Below are 21,088 nucleotides of genomic sequence, written 5' to 3'. Positions count from 1 at the left end.
CTCACTTTTGAAAAACATATTTTTATACCGTGTAAAATGTATATGTTATCAGCTAAATAGATACTACTACATATGAATTTGTTAATTCCATTTCTAAGATCAGTACAGTTGCATTTATTTTAATGTGCAAATTCCAGATTCTCATGTAGCTGAACATTCATTTGTCTGGAAGACTGAATTTATGTGGGCACTAATTTGTTATGGAAAATGAATGCACTATGCAAGAAAAACACACATTTCTTCTATATAAGCCAAATTATATTTAAATTTAGCAACATGACTGATTACTTATGTATGACAATTACCATGTTTTAAAAAAAGGTAATTTTATAGTTACTTGTACTGAAGTCTTAAGAATTATTACTACTTTATTTTTTTTTATCAGGAAAATCTATACAGACAAAAAGAATTTATACTGGTAGATTTCATACAAGTACAAAAATATTAAAGAAAATCATTTGGTGTTAAAATTAAGCAATTCTTCCTCCCCAGTTAAACTATTACTCTTTTGATGTGTTCACAAACAAGTCTTTTGTACAAATTATGATCTACATATGGGAGTTCTAATAATGCTGATGACTTTGTATAAACTCAGTAGGATAATGGTATATGCTCATTTTTCTTTCTACAAAAGGAAAAATAAAAATAAACAATAAAACCAATGTTTAAAAATCTCTTATTCTTCAATTGTTTAAATATATATTTCATAGGAGAAGCAAAGGCAGAAATGGCAGTTCAAGTCTAGTTCCTAACAATACAATATAATTCTCACAAAATCCCTTAGATTTCCTCTATCACATAGATGGTTATTTGGTCAGCAGTTACGCTACCATCATCTCTATGCTATGGACTTTACTTAACTCTTAGAGGAAGAGAAGTGGATAATGTTGGTCCCTTGGACTTGTTCAGTTACAATATGTGTCTCATTTTGTTGTTGTTCATGGGTTGTTTTATATATATAAGAAATTTTAAGAAATTTACATATTTGTTTGTCCTATTCCTATTTATCTTTTGTGCTCTGGTCCCCACATCATTCTAGTGAGTTAAAAGGTTGCAATGTGTGGCATGACTTCTATTTGCTCAATGATTTGGGAAATTTGACTGGCACCGCTCTGTATATTTTTTCAGTTTATCTTCACAAAGTATTTATAGTGAGTCACTTGTTTCCCTATTAACATGAAGTTCTCAGTCATTCTGTGAGCTCTGTTGCATTTGTCTACAGATAATGAATGTTCATTTAAAAACTGATATTGCTTTAATTAGATCTTCTTCTGAGGGTTTTCTGCCACCCTTCCTTTCCTACTCCACTCCCAGATCCTAAAATGGATTTTAGCTAAGAAGGGAAAATTACCAATTGCAGTGGTAATTTTTGACTGATGAATGAGCTCTCATGGAGAGCAAGAAGGCTCAACTACAAAAAGAAGTTAGGATGTCTGAAAGTAGGGGTGCCAGAGACAGGAAGCCACTTTGCAAGGGAGTGAAGGATTTCTGCCTGCTGAGATAAGCAACAGCCTCAGCATTATCCAGCAGCCATCCTGGAATAAGAGCATTTAGAAACCATGTTTGGCACCAAAGCTGGACTGGAGAATGGACTCAAGGGTGGTCTAAAGTGTCCTATACCACTGCTCCTAAAACTGGTGCTGGGGCAAAGGTATATAAGTGTGCCAGTGCAGGTGGGTCCAACCACTCTGTCTCCTGAGAAAAACTCCAACAACTAGCTGTGGTGGTCAGCAAACCAAGTTTAGCATTTAACTTTGCCATAATGGTGAGAACCCATGATTCCCTTGTTCTGCCTTTTGCATGTTTTCCCCTGATTAGTTAATATTTTCTCCTCCCTGTTTTATATATGAAGTTATGTATATTCATTCCCTTCTTTAATATGTATTAGTTCTAGAAAGTTCTTTGTTCCTCGATGCCCCATTGGATCCTTCCCTGAGTCCCTCCTATGTGTTGTTCCCTCTGTTGTACCTCACTATCAACCCCATCTGCTTGTCTCTATCCCATTGGCTGAGATCCCTTTCCCCACCTATTCCGTACCTGGTATAAGATCCCTGGACCCACCCACCAAATGGTCTCTTCATCCTTGTCATTTCACGGGAGTAAACCTGTGTGGAACACATACGGGGAGTCCCTCTCTTTACTTCTTTGCCTTCACCTGTGTGCCTGCTTAACAGCGACAGGAAGATACAGCCCCTTTTGGGTGAGGAGCTCTACCCCTTTTTCATTGTGTGCTGGGCACTGAATGCCGCCTTCCAGAGGGGTTTCAGCGTTGACCTTCGGGCTCCTTTGTGTCGGCACGCGGGGGCTAAAACCCTCTTCTGCCAGCTCCCAGTGGCTGCAAGCCCCTCCATATAAGGGTTCTGCTTGTGAAGTGTCTTTGCAGGCTCCATGTAGAATTGCATATTGCAGTAGGACTCAGCACATTGCATTGTTCATTACTTTTTTATTAATATATATTTGAGCACAAATGTGTTTAATTTGCCTCGAGGCATACCATGAAAATTCCCCAAGAGCTAGCAAAATGATTAGTCACTCTAGAGTTTTAGAGAGTTTAGCTTGTTCATTTGTTGTGCTTGGTTTTTTGGGTTCATTGGTTGGTTTGGTTTGAGTTTGGTTGGGGTTTTTTCAGTAGTGTATTTTCTTCAGAAACACAAGAAGAGATATTCTGCACCTTCTATTTCCATGCTATATCACATTTTCTGGCTTTTCTTTAATCCATATCTCTACTCAGTTCAAATTAACTTTGAAGTAATTTTTGCTTTTTTTCCTGAAAGTTAATGTGCTCACTCCAAATTCCCTGTAGTAGCAATAGACATTTTGTCTTTGAAAAGAGTACACATATAGAATTTTTATGGGATTCTACTTCTCAAATAGGCTATATGCTGTTCTTCAAATTTCTATAAATGTCATGGACATATGCAACTCTTGGCACTACTCGAAGCTTTGTTATTAACTACAGTGGAATTTGAACTAGGTTTTCAGTTGGTGGTTTTATTGACTTTCTACTTTCAAGGTCTTTTATAATGTGAAAACTAGTAATTCAGATTTGCAGCTAATTGCCTGTTGTTCCACCTTTCCTGTTATTCTAACAATTCGGATCAAAGATTCTGTTTCTACAAATAATTATATAATTAGCCTGTAAAATACTTAAGATTTTTCATAAGTACTTTTATTAGATAGGTCATTGAAATGGGAGAGTTAGATCAGTTGATTTATCAACCAAAAGAGAAATTGAAAGACTGTGGTTTGTAGCTACACTGTAATGAGAAAAGCATACTGCTAGCTTTACTATATTACTTAGAATCTCTTGAGTTCTTTCTCAGCAGCAGCAGCTATGTATTTCCTGCAAGCAGTAGTACTCATGGGACATAGCAAACAGGTTTTCATATGACTGCATATGCTGGCTGGGACTTGAACCCAGCTGGAAATGTTTCTGAGTCCCTAAATTACGGAGAATAGCTTTTGTACTTCTGTAGTTTCAGTCCAGGGATTATTGTCCTCATCAAAGGGAGTTCCTTTCCCACCTCTCCTCAAAGTTATCTAATTTTCATTAGTGTATGATTTACAAAGTAAAGGAGATTTTTAATGAACTAAAATCCATTTAATTTTTATTGTATGAACTGTTGCATTTATCTTAATAAATACTATGAATTAGTTTTCATCAAGTCTGTGAAATAAACAATTCCTGCATATAGTAAAAATGGCCATGTTCAGTGATGGGCAAACTGAATCAAATAAGTAACACTGAAGCTTCTCTACGTCAAATATCAACTTAGCTTTCAATTTTAAACTCAAGAGGGCAATGAGACAATTCTTTTTTTACTAATCTATGGATAATAGGAGAGAGGTCTACTTGAAAATTTGCATAACAAAAATAGTTAAATAAATCTACGGATCAGTATATCTTGAAAACCGAACATGTCTCCTTAAGCACATGTTAATTATAAAAAACACGTGATATATTGAAAGAGCAGTAATTGATTTTGTAAGTGACCTTGTAAAGAAATATATATGAATTCTTGATGGGTGGGACCAGTATGGATACATCAAAGCATTGCAGATACAACAGGAATGCTCAGAGGTTAGCTGTGAACATGAGCTCAGAGACCATTTACAGAAGTTTACGTAGCCGATGCTACCTTTGCTGAAACTCCAGAGTAACTGCTGGCCAAAATGGAAGACTTACCTAAAGAAGAGCTATATCCACCATATCTATATCTTTAGCAACTCATTAACAATAGGATGTTATCTCTATAAGGAATTAGGTAAGGGAGTTTGGATGAAAAACTGTATTTTCCTGTGCTGCAGAGTCTGGCCAGTCATGCTATTGAAGATGCATCGAGCCTGTATAAAGGAGCTGTGATATCCACTGCCTTTCTTTTCCTAAATTAAAAAAAAAAAAAAAAAAAAAAAAAAATCTTTCTCTTTGAAAAAGTAAAACAAGTATTTACCTCACATTTGCTATGAAAAGCTAAACAAAGTTTTCTCTGTTTGAAGTGAGTTTTTCTATGGAACTGCTGACACTTGCTAGTACCATTCTGTTTCCATTCCACTTGTTCTTAGGATGTCTGGAAACCTTATATGTTTCTGCAAACCAAGGGCTTCAGTTTAAACTAACTAATCTGGATTGAAGGATTTTCAGTGTCGAATTTTGAAAATGGAATTTTGCTGCATAAAACATCTGAAACACTAACTAAGATTAGTGCTACAAAATTTAGATGTTGCATTTTACTTGCTAGAAATAGTCGTTTACCTACATTTGTTTTTATACTGCCTAGTCCGCATAACAATTCAAGCATAAATTCTGTAAAAGATTCCTTGCACTTTAAATAAGTTAACATACCACTTTTATGAGCTTACTGTATAAAAAAGTTATGCTGATGTTTATTTTCATTTTTCATTCATGAAAAAGTTTTCTTGAAGGAGAGTGACTTTCAAAGTCTGGCAAAAATGGAAATAGAATATCAAAAGCCCTTGTTTTACAGTATTCAAGAACAACACTTTCTTTACTGAATGCACAGAAACTCTTTCTTGAAATCTAGAACATATTTAGCCCGTCAGGTAGCATTTCCATCCAGGGTATTCATCAATAGATGTGCTTCCTTCCACATTTTACTATTTTGGAAATAAATTAGTTCTTTCTTTCACCAGTAATGTTGAGATGTTGTGGTCAAAACAGTTTTTTTCATCCACGCAGGCATGAGTTCTTCATCACATAGTTATGGCAGACTATTTTGAGTAATAACTAATTTACTTGTTTGTTTTGTAAATAAATGTAGACTTAAAATTTCACTTGCCATTTACAAATAAATAAATCACTAACTGTTTCATCTGAACTGGGATGATATTTAAATGACTATTCAATTAGAGTACTTGAGATAGTAGGATTAAAATTAAATTTTACTTTCTGTGTATCAAGAACTTAAACCCCAGAATTCCTACTGATATTTTAAGAAAGCTGTGGCCCTCTTTCATTTTACATTAATATTTAATTTGAAAGAATTTGGAATAAAAGAAAAGAAGCACTAAAGAAGCTACATTTTTCTTCTTTTGTTCTACAATAAATGGTGAACTACAACTTTAATTTAAAATATTTTAATACAACTTTCAACTGTAAATCACAAAGACTACACACTAGGTTTTTCACATAAAACAGACAGTCCAAGCTTTTAAAGTTCCTTAAAAAATAATAATGAAGAGTGTAGTCAGTTATTCACAAGATCTACTGACTGTAACTCTTATGTCTCATATAGTACGACTCTTCTCCCTTTCTGGCTAGAAATAAACCTGAGAGAAATCACCCTATAAATATTTTCCCTTGTCAGATATTTGCATTAGGATGACACATATTTTTCCTCTGAATATACATCCTTTTCGTGCTTGCTTCTAGAAGGAGTATGGTGAGCAGCCCACACTTCTATCTGTTTTGGAACCTCAAAGCAGGAAATAACATCCCCACCACAGGCAATGGGCCATGAACTAACAGGGAAAGTTGTGCAACAACAACAAAAAAAAGATTATACAATAATAACTATATCTCATAAGAGTCAAAAGGGATAAAATCAGAAGGTGTGAAAGGAAAATAAAGGATAATAAACTTGGGATTGATGTGTAAATCTATGTCTTCCTTTTGGCAAATCACTGATAGAAGGTTAATCTCTGATTCATGCTCCTGTAAATTAAAGTTGGTCTCACTCAAAACCCCCAAAAAACAATTCAATCATGTTTTTAAATATTGTCTTATGAAGATAGAGACTGCCTAATTTCCCACTTTTCCAAGAACTTTCATGTCTAGAATACTGTGTCCAGTTTTGGGTCACTCTGTACAAGAAAGAAAGTGACCAGCTGAAGGGAATACAAGGGATGTCACTGAAATGGTGGGCCTGGAGCACTTGCCCTTTAACAAGAGTCTGGGGCAGCTGGGCTTGCTCGGTTTGGAGCAGAGTTGGCCTTGGGGGGATCTAACAGCAGACCCCAGTGCTATGGGGAAGTCATTGAGGAGACATAACCAGGCTGTTCAAAGCAATGCAAGCTGGAAAGATGAGAAACAAGAAGTATAAATTGAAATGAGGGAGGTTCATCTGAATATAAGGAGAAACTTTTCCACTGTAAGGACAGAGAGGCAGGGGCACAAGCTGAGAGAGGTGGTTCGCTTTCCATCCTTGGATGACTTCAGACCCAACTGAAAGAAGACCTAAGCAACCTGGCCTGACCTCCTTAGAGCTGACCTGCCATGATCCAAAGATTGGACTGGAGACTGTCCAAAGCCTTTTTCTATCTGAACAATATGATTTCATGAAATTTTAATTTTATACAGAGCTATTTCCATTTACCAGATCTGGTAGTTGCCTAGTTTATTTCATGGGATAGAAAATCCAGGCAGAAATCAGTTACAAGAACTTATTTTACAGTTGCACAACCAATAAATATGAAGTCTTTACTTTCAAAAAGCCCCTGTGAAATCCCATAAAAAACATGAAAACCAAGGTAAAAGCCAATTATGTGTGTCTGCCAAATTCATTAACATTAACTAATGGGACTGTTGACTTCTAAAATTGCTTGTGTCAGGTGGCAATGACAAACTTGATAAGACAGGAATTGCAGAATGTCACTAAATAGTTTGAAGCTTATTTCTATCAGTATCAAATATTAGATTAAGACAATAAAAATGTTCATATGAATTTGAAAGAATTAATTACAAATCTTCTTTAGAAACCCCACTGCATATCTGAATAAAAGGATAAAAATAGCTTTCATTCTGAGGACTTTAAATTGGAAAATGAATCCTGCCATAGTAAACAAATAAAAATAATTAGTATAATGACAATATATAATACTGAGCTTTGGTTCTTCTAATTCCTGTCAAAGCAGAATTAATTATTTTTCCTCACAAAACTGCTGATAAAGGAGTTGTGCTGCATATTAGGGATGTTTAATGCTTATTATCAGTGTCTCTTGTTATAGTATATAAAGCTTTAATTTTTGTGTGAGGCTGTGGACTTTCTATTATTTTTAAAGGCATTGCAAAAGACAGAAATATATTTCATTTGCTAAGACCTCTTCTGTACAACATGTCTCTGCAACATTTGAGATATGAATGTGGATTCAGGTTTGAACACATGAAACAAGATCGAGATCTGTTGACAGCCTCCTTCTCTCTCCTAGTCATGTAAGGCAGCATGGTATAAGCATCTTTATGGTGTTTTACTAGGGGTTTTTGCAAGTCTAGGAAGATAAAACAAGATTTATAAACATATTCTTTGCAAATACTTCTGAAAACTTGAAATGCAAATGAATGTAATACAAAACCAGAAACATGCATGGTATATGAAGTTGTTCTGAAACGTAGTGCCTCTATAAACTGTATGATGAAAATCTTACACGACTTCAGCTCTCTCAATGGTTTTTTATTATCAATTTCAATTTGTCAGTTTTCTGAGCTATCTGTACTGAAAAAATATCATGAAAAATATGTGTGTCTTCCAAAATTACCTCTAGCTCAGGGATTTCTACATCTGGCTATCGTCCAAATACATGAATTCCACATAAGATGGTGATATAGCATATCTGGAAAGGCATGGTCAATGAGCTGTCTTCAAGATTCAGTGCTTGTCACTTTGAACATTTGCATTCACTACTCACAAAGTACGTCTGGCTAAAAATGTAAGACTTTTTCCTGCTCATTTCTTAGGAAAGGATGGGTGTCTGTGTGGTATCTTCCCCAAATTCCATCTGCCTGTATCCATTCCCAGTGTGAATGAATGGCTGCCTTGTAGCTAGTCTCAGCCTGGCTGATAGGAGACAGCAGCACAGTGGGCACAGTCTCAAACAGCTAGGTTTGAGTCTGGACTTCCATATTCACTATGTGGAAAGTAAACATATTTTAGTCTTGATAGAAATTTTGGAGCTGTTTTTAACAAACAATGAAGTCTGCTTGGACCTTAACGGCTTGAAAGGCTTGACTCATTGCTGCATTCATGAAAAACATGGTGCCTCCCCAGATGAGACCAGAAGTAGGGGTGAGGCCCTACCACACTTAAATTTGTATTAGTTAATCCTTCAGCAGTGGGAAGTGGCACTCTCAGTGGAGTGGCTCTTCATGCAGTTCACTCCTGATTTCACCGGGATTTCTGATGCTGTATCAGCACAGGAATTCACCTCCTTTGAAATTTAAGGCATGCTTTCTGATTTACTGTGATTGCAAACCAGTCTGATAGGAAGCTGCCTTGGAAAGCAGAAGCCTTACTGCCTTGAAATTTCCATCACATCTAGTATATTGGTTTAGGCACAAAACAAAATGGAATGAAACAAACCAAACCAGAATCTTTACCACTGGATCAACCAATTAATCATTGACCGTACAATCTGTAGATGTGCTGCAGGAAGGAGAGGGTCACAAGGAGAGAACTGAACCACATCTTTTGCAATGATTTGTCATTAGTTTGGGTTCACTGTAATGCCAGACTGAGCCTAAGTAACTATCTTAGGATAAAATTTTTTTCTTCTTTAGATAACATTGGGATGTTTTTTGTATGGAGACAGATTTAAAGGAGATCTGAAAGCTGCGTACATAGAAATTTTTAAAATAGTATTTCTATTTTCCCAATTGTGTGTCAACAGAAGGCAGTGAACCACTACTAATATGCTACCTTTTAGGTTCTCATTAGCCTGTAGTAAGCTGTAAACATATATATCACAATTTAATCCATCAAATTATGTACTCAATATTAATGAAAACTATACTAATATCTGAATAATTCAGAACTATAGTCTAGTAGGACTTCAGATATTACTCGGAAGACTTTTTAAAAAATTATATTAACATAAAGTCTTAATTTTGTAGTGCTTTAACCTTTGTAAACCTATGGAGCAGCAAAATACAAGATATCATTACAAAATTAAAATAAAGCAACCTGGAAGAACATAAAATAGAAGTCAAAGTAAATGGGTTCAAGATTGAAAGCCTTGAATATTCTAGTTATTTCAATTGCAGACATGTAAGTAGGAAAGGGGAGAATCACTAGTAATTTCAGGCCATGAAAACATGAATTTTCTCAGAATACAGGCATGCTTGTTGTCAACAAGATATCAGTCATATAAACCCCAAACCTCTTAAATCTTATTTTTAAAGCTAGTGTGATTCTATTAACACTACTACCTGTGATTGTCCAGCCTGTGCTGTTCTCCCCACCTCAAAAAGGAAGTTGTTACTCATGTGAGATGATTCAGCTGCTAGCAAAGCAGATGCTAAACTGCTATAGTTTGCATCCAGCAGGCAAAACTTTTTCTGTAAGATAGAAATTCGAGACCATCATATATGAAACAGACTCCAAAGGAAACATTTTCTGATGAGAACAATTACATCTGAAGTAGATTTGATGGCATTTTCTACCTCTAGTATTTTCAGGGGAAATTCAGGTGACTTACCTGCCCAATGCAGGCTTGAACGGCCCTAAGTTAGCAAATCAATAGTTATACATGGAATGCCCAACTGTCACTGGTGTATAGTAAGTAAAGTTTGGTATTACTCTTAACATGATCTTTACATTGATATGGAAAAAGTGTGATTTCTATGGGAACTTAAATGTAATTAAAAAACCTCAAACCAAAAATATTAGATATAATCTCAAATCCTTTTTAAATACACTAGATTAAGAATCAGTTTGAATAAACAGTAAACTTTTAAATTTTAGATCCCTTTAACTCTTCAAAATTAAGTAGGTAACATGTGAGAGCAAGTTATCTCAAAAACACAACTCCCAGACAGAATCTCTTCCAGGAAAATACTTTTCTCTGATTGGATAGGACAAATAATGAATATTCAAGTAGTCAACATTTATTTAATTAATATTTAAATGCAGGGTCTTTTTTTTCCTGGTAAGAATCACATGGTGTATGTAATTTAAAGCATCTTGGTTCTCAGAAAATTATGTTAAAGATAGAAATTCAAGCAATAAGGGCAAAATCTAAAATGATCACTTTTATGCTAAAAAAATCATACTGAAATTATGAAATAATCAAGACCCTGAACACCACGATGTTGGGGTCCCTCCCCCTGCCATGGAGCCCTGGGGGGGGAGACACGGGGTCTCCGATAGTGAGACTTCCTCCTCAGCACTTTTTAAGCCCATGCAGCACAAAAAAAATAATAAGAAGAAAAAATCCGAGGAAAATGGTACATTTATCACCTTCAGAGCCATAATGTTTCTTTTTTAGCAAGGAGAGAGTTAGTGTGGGTAGCTTTAGCTGGCTGTATGTTGAAAAAACAGCCTTGCTTGATAGGGAGAACTGTCCTCATGGAACATGAATTGGCAAAAGGCCAGAGTCTGTAAGGAAAATTCAAAACCAGTTGCAGCAGAGCAGCAACCCAGAGCTAAAGTATAAATTTTCAAAATAATGGAGTCATTATTTAACACATGAAGTACTCAATAATACAAAATTTTTTTTCCCCTGAATAAATTATAATAATCGTTAGAAGTGAATTCAGTAAACACTTTTTTCACCCATAGTTTTGAGTGAGTAGAATTTCTGGCAGGTACCCAAACAGGTCACCACGAGCAGGATAATGTAGCAATCTGTTATCATTAGCTCTGTTGGAAAGGTTCTGAACACAGTAGAGAGAATTAAATGACCTGGAAAACTCAGTCTATGGAAAAGTCTATTGTACTCATCTCTGTTATTTCCACCTCTATGCATCACTAGAATAGTGGAACAGCAAGATTTGCAGTGGTGACAAAGATAAAGGTCATTTTTCTGTTTTTCTTTCATCCAGCTTGAGCCGTTTAAGGACTGTTAAATTCTGCACATACAGAAAATGACTAATTTCTGCCAGGTCCTTCCACTCTCGCGGTGTGTTAGTCTATTGAAATCTTCACGTTTGAAAGACATTGCAGACTTGTCTTTTAAAAGTCACTGCTACTTTTCTTCCTGGCCATCATTTTTACAACTGTCAGAATTTCAGATCATCCAAAAAAACAATATACAAGCCCCCTATACAGCCCATTTGAGCAACTGTTTTTCCTAAACCGTGCAATTTTTTCCAGCAAAACTTGAAAGAAAGAGCAGTTCTTAACAAAGGTATTAAATCTAATCACTATGACAAGTTCCACATGGTGAAGGTAGATACTATAAAGAGAATGACATAGCCTATTCGAAAATATGCATCAGAAACATTTCCATTGTTTATATAAACTTTGTTGCTGTTCTCCATTTATTTGAGTGGTTAACTTAAAACGAAGAATGTGACTTTGACGTGCACAAGCTATTCTGATTAAACAGTTTTGTATGTAAACCTTATTCCTGTGAAATCCAACTAAAAATAAATCCACAGCAATGAAAGAAAAGAAACAGGGGAATCAGCAGAATCTTAGGCAAAAAAAAAAAAAAAAAAAGAGCTCTTTTGCATTTTGGGAAAGGAGGGACCTCAAAGTTGAGAAAAAAGTTTAAGGGACTGTAGGTAGGGAAGCTCAGTGTTTTCCCTAAATCTGTTTTATTTCATGCTGTGTACTCACTGAGAGGCTAAGGGCATGGACTACCAAATATATGGTTTTGACAGCATATTCTTCACCAGTAAATAAGCAGCTCCTGCTTAGGCATAAAATTATGTCAAATCATCTTTCTTCTTTACAGAAGTGCAAAAAAATACAGCACAATTTGTGTTTCACTGGAAATTTATGTTATTTTTTACATAGGAATTTCTATATTTGAGCACTTTATGACAAATGAACCACATGGATTTAAGAAACAGGCGCAAGACTCAGTTTTGCTCTGTTGCAACAGAGGATGAATTTAACATCTCACACAAAGGCTGGCAGGCCAGAAGTTGGTTCTGTCATTTGATATTATAGATTAATGTAGAAAGAATATCTTCATAAATGATCCTGAAATATTTGTCAAAATTTGACTAGCATAAACCTCCAGCCTAAAGACTAACAGAATTCTGGAACAGCATACACAATTATTTAGCCTATAAGAAGTTATTATTTTGAGAAACAAAAATCTGTGGGAAATTAAGTTCTCAAACATTATGTCTTAACTTTTCTATTCTTTGGCAAGAAGGATAAAATAATGATTTTTCATTTATATCCTGGGAAAAAAATCCTCTTCCCTCTTGTCTTCTCGTATCACTTCTTGCCCCTCAAAACCATTAAAGACACCTCTTAGATTCCAGAAATCCTGCTTTGCATGCATTTAAAACCAAAATTTTTTTTATATAACAAATATCCTTCAATAAATCCGCTGCTCTTACAGCACTTGTAGAGAAAAAAAACACAACAAGTTAAAATTCACTTGCCAATCTTTCCTATGCTTTTAGTGCAATACATTTCCAAGAGCAGGAAAATGAGTTAAACTGTGTTATATTTAAAATGACACTGTGAATCTACTCATATCAAGTTCATCAGTTCTAATTCAGTTATGTCTTTTGGAGGTCACTGTCTGTCTCATTCATTACAATGGCTTTCTAGTTCTCTGGTATGATTCTCAATTAGTTGGGTAGGCAGGTAAAACATCTGACGTCTAACAATGAACTATGTTCTTCCAAATATGTTTTCACAGCTACACATTACACTTTAGCAAACTCTTTACCTTAACCCATTAATAACCACAGTTTGAGGTTAAGAATAAAGACTTCACTCAAAAATTAATTAGAGGTGTTCTGAGCTACATGATCATAAGTCATTCAGTTGTGAAATGATAAAGCACACCAGCTAACAGATAACTGCCGAAGTTTACTCCATTTTATTTCAATCTGTGGCTGTACTCATGATAAATTCAAAGTGAGTAACCATCATTCATCTAGATAGTGAATGTCAGATTCAAATGACTCAAATATACAGCTACTGTTTTGCAATGGTTTGTATCACAACAGGCTGTTAACGAACAGAGCACTTTCCATATTCACCTGCTTTGTTAATACAGATTTGTATTTATTCAATACTCTAGCAAAGTATGCTCTGAGTTACACTAACCACTTAATATAAGTTGGGAAAAAACTTTACCTTGTAACAGGGGGCATTATCCTTGACCTTTGTGGAACTTGCTTGTGATTTCAGAGTCATGCAACAAACCCACCATATTCTAGACCTAGACCAGGCCACACTGAAATACCTGAGAGGTTAGACGTGCAGTATAGACTTTGTGACTTGTCCACAGAGATTCCCAGAACTAATGATATGCTACTAAACATGGCACAAAAATTAGATTTAAAAACGTATTCAGTGCATTCAGGCTAGGAGTATACTGCAGTGACTATTTTAAAACACTTACAAGGAGTGGTAAACACTTTCAAAACAGAACCTCCTACAAACCCATGGTGAGAAACATAACAATATCATCCATAAAACTAGATTTTTTTTTTTTAATCTCTGTTCCATTTGTAACCTTATTCAGTTTAAATTGCTCATGAGAGCGTCTGTGTTTGATTTGAACTTTATAAACTAATAAAGGCAAAAAAATAAAGACAACAAAACATATCCCAAAAGCAGTTTTGTCTAAATATCCAGTACCTCAACTTTCCTATTGGCTGTTCTTCAAAACAGAGATGATCTCCACAGATTAGGTCCTGTATGAGTGAAAGCCGATGATGCTCAGGAGCTGTACTGGATCGAAATGTATTAGGACTCCTTTTCCGTAATCTGTGGGGGGAAAAAAGTTACATGTGTATGTAGAGCTGTATTTGAAGTGCTAGGTGCCTCAAACCTTCTTCTCTGTGGACATATGTTCATTTGGCTCTTTATGTTTCATTCCTTGCATGTTGCATGACACGGCAGTGTTGGTTGACTGTATGAATTTATTCTGAGATACCTGTCTTGCTTCAGAGTGGATACAGCATTCAAAAGTGTTTGTTTTATGCTGTTTGTTGGAAAAAATTACAACAAGAGCAAGAAATTATGAGAAGTAAGAGAAATTAAGGTTTCTTTTTTATCTGCTACCCTTTAAAGAAAGGATAGTGTTGGGAAGAATGGAAAAGGTATAGGTTTACATTATTAACCTCTTATGTTCATGTATACTCATCTATAATGGCAGGAATATAAAATAATTTCTGTTGTTTGAATTTAAACCAGCTCATGAGAATTTTCTATAGATGCTTTCTCACAGGAATTTTTTAGTGACCTTTTCCAGATAACATGCAATTACAACTTTGTTGATTATTTCATTTTCAAAATACTCATTTGAAATTATGCTAGAGGCATGTGTCTCCATTTAGCTTATTATCCTAAAAAAAATAGAGCATGACTTCCTTAAAATAATTATTGTTTGAACTCTTCAATCATTAAATTAAACTGACATCAGAGAAATCATAACACTTCTAATAAATTTGAACAATTGCTAGCAACCTCAATTAGGAAAGCAAAAACACCCCTAACCACTCCCCCTGAAAAAAACAACCAATCAAAAAAACCCCAAAAAACAAACAAAAATCCCTCCAAAACCTAAACCGAAAAAGACTGTTGTGATGTCACATGAGCATTTGGATTAATTTTCACATGGAGGCTAAAAAACAGTCTTTTTCCTGAAAAAGTGTTCATTAACTAAACAACACAGTTGTATCATCTTAAAGCTTTTCCTTTTTTCATTTTCTTGTATTCAACCTGAGTTAAGTTTTCAAATGCTTCTTCCCTTGACTTTCTCAATCTTTCATCCTGACTAAATCAGGAGAATGTGTTCATGTTCCAGTTTACTGTCTACTTCAACTGCTTTTCTGGGAAACAAGCAGCAGCTGGAAGTAAATGTATTAAATAGTTCTGAGCCTAGTCAAACCAAATTAACAAATAAATAAAAGGCAACTAACTGTCCTAATCATACCTGTTTATGTGATTGGCAGGAAATGTATTAGATGTCTGTTGTGGTTTGAAGCTGGCTAGGTGTCAAGCTACACGAAATTTATTACTTTTTATAAGGGGAAATAAAAATTATTGAGGAAAATAACTACAATGTCCAAATTTCTTCTACCAAAGCACTGTGGTAGAACTGACTCCCAGTTTCATAGCTAGTTCACTTGAGAATTATGAACGATCTTCCCTCACTCAATTAATCTTGGAGTTCAAATTAAAAATTTTGCCTAGACCTTGCCTTTGAAAGGCACTGATTCAGGGACTGGAGAGCAGCTTTGACTTATACTGCATATTTTGAAACAAACAAACCAACTAACAAACAAACAGTACAAGGGAGAAAATCTGCTGCTGTTCTTATTAATTTTTTTGTAGCCCAGACTAGAGGATAAGGATTTACCTAAGTGATATCAAAGCTCTTCCCTGTACTGCTTGAATGATTCGAAGCTGCATCTGCAGTCCAGCACCCACTTAGATCTGTGAAGCAAAGGAAGGCAATCTGCTCATCCTTCTTTTAGAGTTGGCTCACCTCACAGAAAGCAGCAAAATTTTATAAAGACTATGAAGACAAAGATTAAAGAAATATATTCATGAAACCACCATATGGGAAGAGAGAGAATTAGATCTTTCCCTTCCCTTACAGTATTTATATGTTTTTCATTTGCTGATGAAAATGCCCAGTGTAATCGAATACCCATATGAATACCAAGTACCGTACTAATACACTCTTCTCTGGTCTATTTGTTATCCAAATCACCAAGTATTAAAAGCTCATGGTCTAATAAACCTTCAAAGCTGCATTTCATAGTGCAGCTTTGACACTTTAATAAGGAATGTCATCCCTCCCTCCTGTCTTTTAAGCACCTGTTTGTTAGCAACTGTTTAGAGACACATCCTAAAATAGGTGAAACTTTACTCGTCCTTGGAAGACAGGTTCAATTCCCGTCTCTGACAGAAGCACTTCCACATAACCACTCTTTATTTCATTTGACTACACCATGAGCTTCTCCAATCAGCACCCAGATATTGCAGATCTCAGCCCTGAAGCATTTATGTAAAAGTTAGAAGAAGCCCTAGATACGTCTCTGAGTGGAATGGATTCTGTAGCCCAGCGAATAAGATATTACCACTGCTATCAACATGCCATGATCTTTGTACAAACTTTTCAAGGCCATAAGGCAGCCAGGTTTACTTTGCCTGCACTTGTCTTACCTAGGTAAACTCAGTTATAGTTGCTAGAGCTTAGCAGCAATTTTTGAAATGGCCAAGAAACTAGGTCTGTTTCATTTTACTTTTGCTTATCATTCCATGGTAAAATTTTCATACATGTGGTAGTAACAAGTAGTTTTTCTGTATAGAATCTGATATTTATGAATCTAACATAGCAACATAGCATAGAGGAATATATTTGTGGTATGACAAAACAGACCTTGAACCGTGGGACACAGGATGCAGCGCAGAGAGGGGAAGACATAATGATAAGAAATAGGATACAACCTGATGTTCATGACCCAATAACTATAAACACCCTACTAGTGACTAGCTAAGGCAGTACAGACCTGGCAAAACCACTTTTAAAGGCAGCAAAGAGAACAAAGAACAGGTATCTAACGTATGTAAAATATGCCATAATTAGTAATTCCAGAAGAAGCAGCACTTGAAAAATAGTGACAAATAGCAAGTTGTGAGAAAGTTGGCAAACATAGAAAAAGTCCCTATGTGAGTCTAAGGTGAAGAAGAAGAAAACATCTACATGAGTACTTGTGAAGCACTAAGGGTACATTAATTAGCTGCACCCTCTCCCCATGCTGAAGCCAACATTTAGATCCACATATTGGGAAATCAAACTTAATAGGATAAAAGTGCTAAATATCAGGAGTGTGTGTATGGAAATTTCAACTTCTTCTATGATAGTATCATTTCTGTTACTTTCAATTTATTTCTTCTTTTCTTTATTTTCCTGTAATAATAGGTACTGAACTAAAAAGAAATCTCAAAGAGATAGTTAGGATTTAAATTATACTAACAATAAACTATTGAATCTATATACAAGATGTGTTTCTCTTTTGGCCATAAAAATACCTTGAGCATAATAATTCTGCTTTTTCACAGCACCTTTTGAAACGAATTCCTAGATATTATTGAGCTGATCAATCATTTGCTTGCAAAGCTTACAGCTACACCTGGGAAAGAAAGGCATTGCCCATAAGAATCATGTCATTTTGTGGTGTTTCATATTTATATGTTTTTTATTTTGTAATGGAAATTAAAACCATACAAATTGCCTTTTGACAATAATAATGCCAAATCACTCCTCTTAGTATAGTTCAAAATTAACTTTTCTGTTTCCTTGAGTTTCTTTCTCTTGTATAAGTTACAGAGGTATATATCCATGACCTGTTTGAGTGTGTGTGTATAATATAAGCTATCATTCTGTGTTCATCTGTATCTATATGCCAATACATTATATTTTATTTTATTTTTAGACTGATTTAACATGAATTAACAGAAATAATTCATCTGAATTTTTTACTGCTAATGGTCACAGATTTCATTTTTAAAAACTTGGGTGTTTTTGAAAATAAATATAAATCTGTATTATTTTCAGCTTTGTACTGAAAGTCAAAAATATAGTTGCAAAAGAAATGTTGTGCAGTAACATGGAAGCATGATGCATTAAAAGGAAAAGAATCACAATTTATTCAAACATTTTATTAGATATAAACATCTGCAGATCACTGAATTCCACAGAAGGTGGGCTAGCCATTAGGTTTCAGTAACTGAAAGAAACAATAAATCACAGCTTTTACTTTTACAGCCCATTACACACAAAGGTCTAAAACCTTTCTATTTGCAAGCATCAGAGTACTCCAGCTGCAGAGTCTTTAACTTTCCAACTTTCTGTGACTAATAGATGCTATACTGTAGAATGAACAGGGAATTAGAGTGGAGAGAGGTGTAAAATCAGTATCCTCAGAAAGGCTGTGCAGGAGGGATGTGAAGAATAGCTCACTGTAGGGCTATGCTGTCTCCCAGTGATCCTCAGACAAGACAGATTACATTCTCATTGATGACCATTTAAGAATCAGTGCATTTTTATATGTTAGAAAGGAGAAGCAATTATAAAACTATTAAATATAGCTTTACATATCAGGAAGGGCAAGGTAGGAGAGGCAAATAGAAAGGTAATAGATATGGGGAGATATTTGTTTGAGACCTGCTGTAGTTGGCAAAATAAACCAGCTTGATAGTTGTATAGATCTTTCTCCTGCTTTTGACCTCACACAGGAAAGTCATGCCCTTCTAAAAATTCATTCTGTGTTGAAGGGTAAGTCCTTTATTTTTCATTAAAATATCCTGTCAGTTGACTTGCCCTTTAGCATTTATTAAACAAGTCTACTATTTCTGATATAACATGGTTCAGAAAAAATAGTTACCTTCTTCTCCCTTGTCTATTCAGTAATTCCACCTTTTTTCTTGAAGTGGCCAAATCAGATCTTTATCCCCCTTAGTTTAGCCTCTTTCCTACAGTGTCAAATGGGCTCACAGTCCCCAGCTACTTTGAAAACATGTCACAGCATCATCAGCTGCGTGGAAAAGAGAAGCTTCTCTAAGAATGCAATACCTCCCACATCGAACTGGAGGAAACTCCAGGCACCCTCAGACAGATGAAGCAGGTTTCACTATCTGTGTCTGTATTACAGGGAAGAGGTTCCTGCTGTGCAACCAGACTACCTGGTGACTGCAAGGCAGACAGCACCATCCCCAGCAAGCACAGTTTCCATTAAGATCAAAGACTACTGTGTTCCTAAATGTCCTCTGGGAGGCCTTGTACTGTAGGCTACACTGAAGAATAAGCTTGCAATAAAAAACCCCAAGTATTTCTACTATGTATGTGTGTTTCAAGCCTGCTTTTGAATTCTTAGGGCAATGTTTTCCATTTAGAGTCTTTTTCTTCTACTTTTTTCTTCATTCTATTTCTGGTACTGTGCAGTCTTCACAGGGGAAGATTACAAGGAGTGTAGGTGTATCGGGACATCTTAATGGCAAGAAATTCCTCCTTAGACTGGGCCATATTTCAGCCCAAGCCTTTTTAAAATACAATTTAAAATAGAGCTTAAGTGCATAAAACTACTCCATGAGTTAGCTATTTCTCCCATCTCACATTAACCTTTAATGTTTGAATTTACCCATATAGAAATCAAACATATAATGCAGGAAAGGGTTTCTACTGGTTTATTTGGAACTGTGAAAGCATTTCTGTCCTTATGTGATGGGCAACTGTCTGGTCAGCCTAAGAGAAGCTCTGTCTAATTCTGAACTTAAATTGAGAAGAAAAATATTCCATTTAGAAAGCAAAAGTCAAATCCTGAAGTGATGAGGAATTATTTACTCGCACAAGGGAATGGTAGATACCACACAGTGAGTGGCAGGTGATGACCCTCTTCCATGTCTTTCATAGGCTTAACCAGTAGGAAAATTTTTAGGAAGCCTGTGAGTCTAGGAATTTCTTTCAGATATATGCACATAATCTGAAACTCAGTAATTTCAAAACAATAATTTCATAATACACTTTTAATCTGGTAGACATAAGTGGAGACTGTTATTCAAGTCCTTAAATATGTAGCAACACATCCATCTTTAAATTTAAAGGATATATTGATATTCACAAATAATTTTGTACTGCCTACTGACATATGCCTTCCACCTACAAACTTATATTGATTGTTGCCATATGATTGTTTGTTGATGATATTGACTGTTGCCATACTATTGCTTGATAAGATATCATTGATTGCTGATAGTAATTTTTAATTGCTATATATATATATATTCACTTTGTTAATCCTTTTTATATTTGCTAGTGATGATTTCTGTGGTAGGATTCTTGTTAGTGCTGATTTTGGTAGCATTTTTGATACTCTGTAATAATGTAGGTAAATTTGGAGGAATAAAAGCCTCTATTTCCGTGTGTATTACAGAATCCTACAAACCCACTGCAGCAATTTCTGCACATGCAAAAGCTGTGTAAACCTGGGTTACACGGGTCATGACATGCTATTGAGTTTAATCTCACCTTTTTTCATGCATATTGTCATCTCATAGTGCAATCTTCTCCAGGGGCTGTGTCACGCAACTAAGCTTGTTCCAACACAGTAAAACATACCGATATTGATGGGAGAAGGAAAGTGTGAGAGTTCCTTGCCCAAACCTGTTTTCCAACTCCACTCCAACTGGATCTTCATGTTCTCTTATAGGGCCACCTTTCTACCAGACATGATGTTTTCTGCTGACACTGCTGCGGCATCACTGTTAGTAAAAGATTACCCTTTGGAAACAAGCCCCCTGTTGCTTCCAGTTGCCAGTGCAAATACTCATTTCATGGTAAACTCCTCTGAACTCAACTTCTGTTGCATCTGTTTGCACAGATTCTTTTTAATTGGGAAAAAATACTTATTTTTAAGTTTAACTAACCGGATGTTTTCTTTCAACTTGGTAACCACACATGATTTTTCATGGATGTATGTCACTATCTAGGAGGAAAGACAGAATTATGACTAATCGTGTTTCTCTCTTTTTTTGACTCATAATGTATGCAATAATGTGGATCAGTGTGCAGTGAAGACTGTCTCAAGTCTTGTTTATCAGAAGACCTGGCAAATAGCCACAATCTAGCAAAGGGAGTCTAAGTTTCTTTCTGGTCTTGTTTGTAAAGCTTCCAGTATATGTAACATAATAATACTAACATGGCTGAG

At 35.5% G+C, this 21,088-nt stretch overlaps 1 protein-coding gene across 7 annotated transcripts in view; it reads right to left on the bottom strand.

Moving 5' to 3' along the window:
- Window positions 1-21,088, bottom strand: part of CNTN5 (contactin 5) — a 620,272-nt gene that overhangs the window by 422,539 nt on the left and 176,645 nt on the right. For all 7 annotated transcript variants that reach the window (XM_032099222.1, XM_032099223.1, XM_032099228.1 and 4 more), the window contains one exon: window positions 14,007-14,135. The gene's annotated coding sequence lies outside the window, so the exon portion shown is untranslated. The remainder of the gene's footprint in view (window positions 1-14,006; window positions 14,136-21,088) is intronic.

Source organism: Corvus moneduloides, chromosome 2 (assembly GCF_009650955.1).
Source record: "Corvus moneduloides isolate bCorMon1 chromosome 2, bCorMon1.pri, whole genome shotgun sequence".
Taxonomy (NCBI): domain Eukaryota; kingdom Metazoa; phylum Chordata; class Aves; order Passeriformes; family Corvidae; genus Corvus; species Corvus moneduloides.
Note: the sequence above shows the minus strand (reverse complement) of the source record. Positions and strands in the feature narration are given on the sequence as shown.